The sequence below is a fragment of the Maniola hyperantus genome, chromosome 2 (genome assembly GCF_902806685.2).
Source record: "Maniola hyperantus chromosome 2, iAphHyp1.2, whole genome shotgun sequence".
Lineage (NCBI taxonomy): Eukaryota > Metazoa > Arthropoda > Insecta > Lepidoptera > Nymphalidae > Maniola > Maniola hyperantus.
In genome coordinates this window covers 14,579,478-14,585,477 of record NC_048537.1, presented here as the reverse complement: position 1 = coordinate 14,585,477, position 6,000 = coordinate 14,579,478, and positions in this window count along the sequence as shown.

Here is a 6,000-nt window from a genome sequence, read left to right as displayed (position 1 = left end):
GCTGAACCGATTTCGCTAATTATTTTTTCGTAATATTCCTTGAAGTACGGGGATGGTTCTTACGGAGAGAAAAACTAAAAAAAATCCTGAAAAATAATCGACTGTTAGGCGGTACGAAGTTCGCCGGGGCACCTAGTTTTTCTATAAAGATAGGTAGGTACTTACATATTCTGTTATCTCATTCGTAGGTAACATAATACCTATCTCTTTGTATATAAAAATGAATCGCTAAATTTGTTGCTGATCGCAAATCTCGAGAACAGCTGAACCGATTTCGCTAATTTTTTTTTTTTATAATATTCCTTGAAGTACGCGGATGGTTCTTACGGAGAGAAAAATTTAAAAAATTTGAATCGACTAGGCGGTACGAAGTTCGCCGGGGCAGCTAGTTTTTCTATAAAGATAGGCAGTTACTTATTTATTCTGTTATCTCATTCGTAGGTAACATAATATGTATATATTAATATATGATATATGTATCCATGTATTACAAGCGTGTAATATAGCTACTGATATTATAACATATATTAACATAATAGATTCGAGATGTCTTCTTGTTCAATATTCCTCAGTGCTTGAAGACCAAAGTATTCGAACAGTGCATTTTGCCAGAGATGACATAATATGAATCCGAGACATGGTCGCTAACTATGGGCCTCATAAGAAAGCTCAGAGTCACTCAGTGGGCGATGGAGAGAGCTATGCTTGGAGTTTCTCTACGTGATCAAATCAGAAATAAGGAGATCCGTAGAACTAGAGTAACTAACATAGCTTAACGGGGTTCGAAGCTAAAGTGGCAATGTGCAGGGCACATAGTTCGTAAAACCGATAGACGTTGGGGTCTCAAGGTGCTGGCATGGCGACCTCGCACCAGAAGAAGAACCGTAAGACCCCCACTGGGGAATCCCGTGGGAGCTCTTTGACTTTCCGGGACCAAAAGTAACCTACATAATAATATGTCCTACCCCGGGGCACAAGCTCTCTCTGTATCAAATTTTGTCAAAATCGGTTAAGCGGATGGGCAGTGAAAAACTAGCAGACAGACAGACTTAGGTACTTTCGCATTTACAATATTAGTATGGATATGGATTTCTTGAGTTTAGAATTCTTTCATAACTTTTTCATCAGTAGTTTTTTGTCAGCGTTAATCACTAATTCAGTGAAAGCATGCATCGGGCGTCAACAATGCTTTTCACTTCATTTGAAGCATAACAGCTTAAACAGAAGAAAAACTGGCGCTCATCACTCCAATGCCTTCGAAAGGGCATAAAATTATCAACCTTAACAGCTTTTAAATAGAGCAGATTTTATCTAAACTCACGCTCCGTGACATCACTCTCTCTTTCTTTCACCGATTAATTGGAGTCAACGAATCGCACACGCAAATAAAAACTGGAAGAAAGTTGTTACGACAGAGCATCCCTACAAAAAATTGTTTAGTAACGCCATCCCTTTCTAACTTGTGGCAAAGATTGCAGGTTGTCTCGCTCTAAAGAAAGTGCTCGCGTTCATAGAATATGCGTCACTGGGTGTATATGGAAAAGAAACAGATAAAGGCATTAACTGATTGAAATATACCCTACAAAAAATGAAAATAACTGCAACAAAGATTTCTGTTGCCAATTGCATCGTTATCAAACGAACATTTTTTTAAATAAAATATTTGAAATGTAGTAATAAAAAAAAATGTAAATTCATTAAATTGGTAGATAGACGTCTATAGACTTCAAAGTATGTTTTATTGGTACTTATTAATCGACAACACTAATTAATATTTAGAACATTCTCTGACAAAAATACTAGAGTACCTACATTCTAAATATCTATATATATAAAAGGAAAAGGTGACTGAATGACTGACTGACTGACTGACTGACTGATCTATCAACGCACAGCTCAAACTACTGGACGGATCGGGCTAAAATTTGGCATGCAGATAGCTATTATGACGTAGGCATCCGCTAAGAAAGGATTTTTGAAAATTCAACTCCTAAGGGGGTGAAATAGGGTTTTGAAATTTTGTAGTCCACGCCGACGAAGTCGCGAGCATAAGCTAGTGTAATATATGAAAGGAAAATCTGACTGACTGATCTAACTACGCATAGCTCAAACTACTGGACGGATCGGGTTGAAAGGCACGAAGACTGAAGATAGCTATTATGATGTATAGACATCCGCTAAGAAAGGATTTTTAAAATGGGTAAAATAGGGGTTCAAAATTTCTATAATATTAAAAAAATCACAATAGGTTCTTTTAGCAATCGCTATTTAGTGTAATAATGCTAGCTTCTAAAAACTTTTCACATACCTACCTCCTGTATAGATAGTGAGAGTGAAATATGACGTCGACCGTGGATGCAGCCTTGAAATGAAACAGCAATAGTATAGTAACATAGAAAAGAAAGAGATGAAGCTTGCCAGGTGAGGTGTGGAAAGGCATGCAGGTAAATAATTTTTTTTTAGAAAAAAGTCTGAATGTGTTTTTTACAATAAAAAATAAGTTATTGGTGTGTTTATTTGATAAAAAAAATTATTATTGATTTTTGTGATCTCGCCTGATAGGTACCTAGTGCAAGGTACCTACATTACGCGGCAGAAAGTAATGTTCTCTACCTAGAACTTATTGGCTATCAACTCAGAATCGAATGTAAGGCTTTTTGCTCATCAAGCCAGCATTCAAACCGCTGCGCCAGAGAGGTCATCATCATCATGATCAACCCATCACCGGCTCACTACAGAGCACGGGGTCTCCTCTCAGAGTGAGAAGGGATTTGGCCATAGTCTACCACGCTGGCCATGTGCGGATTGGTAGACTTCACACACCTTTGAGAACATTATGGAGAACTCTCAGGCATGCAGGTTTCCTCACGATGTTTTCCTTCACCGTTAAAGCAAGTGATATTTAATTAATTAATACGCACATAACTCCGAATGGTTAGAGGTACGTGCCCGGGATCGAACCCCCGACCTCCGATTAGAAGGCGGACGTGCTAACCACTAGGCTATCACAGCTTGAGCCAGAGAGGTAAAATAATACAATATGATTTTAAAATCATTAACAAATATGGCAAAACGAATGCCTGTAAAGACAAAAGTAATACAACGAAAGAAAGTAAAAGCATTCCAATGTATGAGATCGTGTGTTTTTTTGTTGTAAAACCTTTTGTGTTGAACAACAATGAACGACAATGCGTTATGCAACACGTTCAGGTAGGTAGTATGTACGGGCTACGCAGGTTATTTTGGAGTTTGCAAACGTTTGCGAATTTTTTTTTAACAGTGAGGGAACCAAATCTACATAGATTTGGTTCCCTCACTCTTAAAAAAACTTCATCGTGACTCATCAAAGACTTCATCGTGATCAACCCATCACCGGCTCCCTACAGAGCACGGGTCTTCTCTCAAAATGAGAAGGGTTTTGGCCATAGTCTATCACCCTGGCCATGTGTGGATTAGTACTGCACTTCACACACCTTTGAGAACATTATGGAGAACTCTCAGGCTTACAGGTTTTCTCATGATGTTTTCCTTCACCGTTAACGCAAGTGATATTAATTAGTTACTTAAAACGCACATTACTCCGAAAAGTTAGAGGTGCTTGCCCGGGATTGAACCCCCGACCTACGATCAGAAGGCGGACGTCCTAACCACTAGGCTATCACAGCATGTAGATTTAGGCCTACCTAAAGAGAAAAGATTTTATAAATACTCGTAAGTAACGTAAATAAAACTGGGTCAAACTTTTGAAAAAATAAGTGTTTGTTTGTTTGTTGGTAGGCACGAATATATTTTTCAATTATGCTGCATCGGAGAAACAGATCGACGTGATTTTTTTGCATGAAAGAATGACATAGGCTTTTTATACCGGAAAATCACAGAGTTTGGACGGAATTTTTCAGAATCTTAAATCCACGTGGAAGAAATTGCAGATATCAGTCAGCTAGCATCAGCAGCTTTTCTATGTCAGACTTCGAAGGTATCAGTAATAAAACCTAATAAATAAAATATCTTATAAGATTTTTTCCCAAATACTGAATCTGCTTACAAGCTTCTCTTGTTGGAAGAAATATTCTGAATAGGTTTTGATACATTAGGTATTTTTCATATTAGTCTTTAATTCCGTATGTTTCGTTTTAGACAAAATTTATATGCCTATCTGTTTGACAACAGACACACTTGTTCACTTATTCAGTCTTCACATTTACATTTTAGTTTAGACTCAATAGATATTAGACACACTGGCAGAAATATATTGTGACGAAATTATAAGTGTACTGTGTGAGTTTGCGCTTCAAGAAAAGCTAGCTTATGCTCGCGACTACGTCCGCGTGGACTACACAAATTTCAAACCAATATTTCACCCCCTCAGGGGTTGAATTTTCAATACCTAATCCTTTCTTAGCGGATACCTACAATCTACATCAAAATAGCTATCTGCATGGCAAATTTCAGCCTAGTAGTTTGAGCTGTGCTTTGATAGATCAGTCAGTCAATCAGTCAGTCAGTCACCTTTTCCTTTTATATTTTAGAAGAAGATGTGCAATGCAGACTCCAATATCCAGGCAGTGCCGGTTTTTAAGTTAGCCCTTGACAGCGATCTGATCTGATGGAAGTGATGATATTTACAGTCTAAGTTGGAAACGGGCTAACTTGGAAGGGGTATGGCAGTTTCATTAAAGCTATACTTAGCTTTGATTGGTTTCGAGACGGCACCGCACCGGAACGCTAAATTGCTTGGCGGCACGGCTTTGCTTGTATGGTGGTAGCTAGCCACGGCTGAAGCCTCCAGACAGACCAGACAAGACAAGAGACAATTCAGAAAATATAAATTCCAAAGTGGCAATAGGCTGGATACATACTTCGAAAAACCGATTGACGTTGGGGTCCAAAGGTGCTGGAATGGCGATCTCGCACCAGACACGCAGCATTTGAAGACCTTCCACTAGGTGGATGGACGATATCAGGCGTGTCGCAGGAAACCGCTTGATTCAGACAGCGCGGCGTAAAACCGTGGCGTGTGGGTGTCACTACAAGAGGCCTATGTCCAGCAGTGGACGTGTATCGGTTGATGATGATCATGAAATTCTAAATTGCTCCTGCCGGGAATCAAACCCGGGACATATAAATCTATATATATAAAAGGAAAAGGTGACTGACTGACTGACTGATCTATCAACGCACAGCTCAAACTACTGGACGGATCGAACTGAAATTTGGCATGCAGATAGCTATTATGACGTAGGCATCCGCTAAGAAAGGATTTTTCAAACTTCAACCCCTAAGGGGGTGAAATAGGGGTTTGAAGTTTGTGTAGTCCACGCGGACGAAATCGCGAGCATAAGCTAGTCCCACGTATAAGACCACAGCGCTCACCACTGCGCCCGAGAGGTCGTCAAAACATGTGTGGGTTACCAATTCGCTCGCGGTGCGAAGGTCAGTAAAGTCATCTCTAGATGCACTTTAGCGCATCGGTGAGACAATGCGTTGACCCCGATGTCCTTACACGTTCTCCGCTTGCAACACACTCTCAAATAATGTACAGGGTCGTTGTTAATCTAGCAATATCTTCATTTAAACACTATAATAACAAATATTTTGTTGGTTATCTTGAGCGCTTTTGTCTTTGCGGCATTGTTCTATTTCAGGGCTTGACCGCTCACACCTCGACTACTTTAATAATAATCTTCGAATGTAATGTGATTTAAAAGCAAATCGTATAATTCCACCAATTTTTATTACCTACAAATAAAGACTGCAAGGAACATTTCAATTATTAGGTACCTACCTGCTATAAATGATGCCAGCCACCATTTTCATTTTCCGACCTAAATCTATCTTTAGGGTGCTCTGTACCTTTAGCTAATGGGCCGGGCCGTGAAAAGTTATCACACAGACAAACACTTTCGCATGAAAACAGTATGGATATGGAATGGAAGTATTAATTAAATATTTTCATCATAATTAGCTTGAATGAAAAAATATGCGAAAAAATTTGCAGTA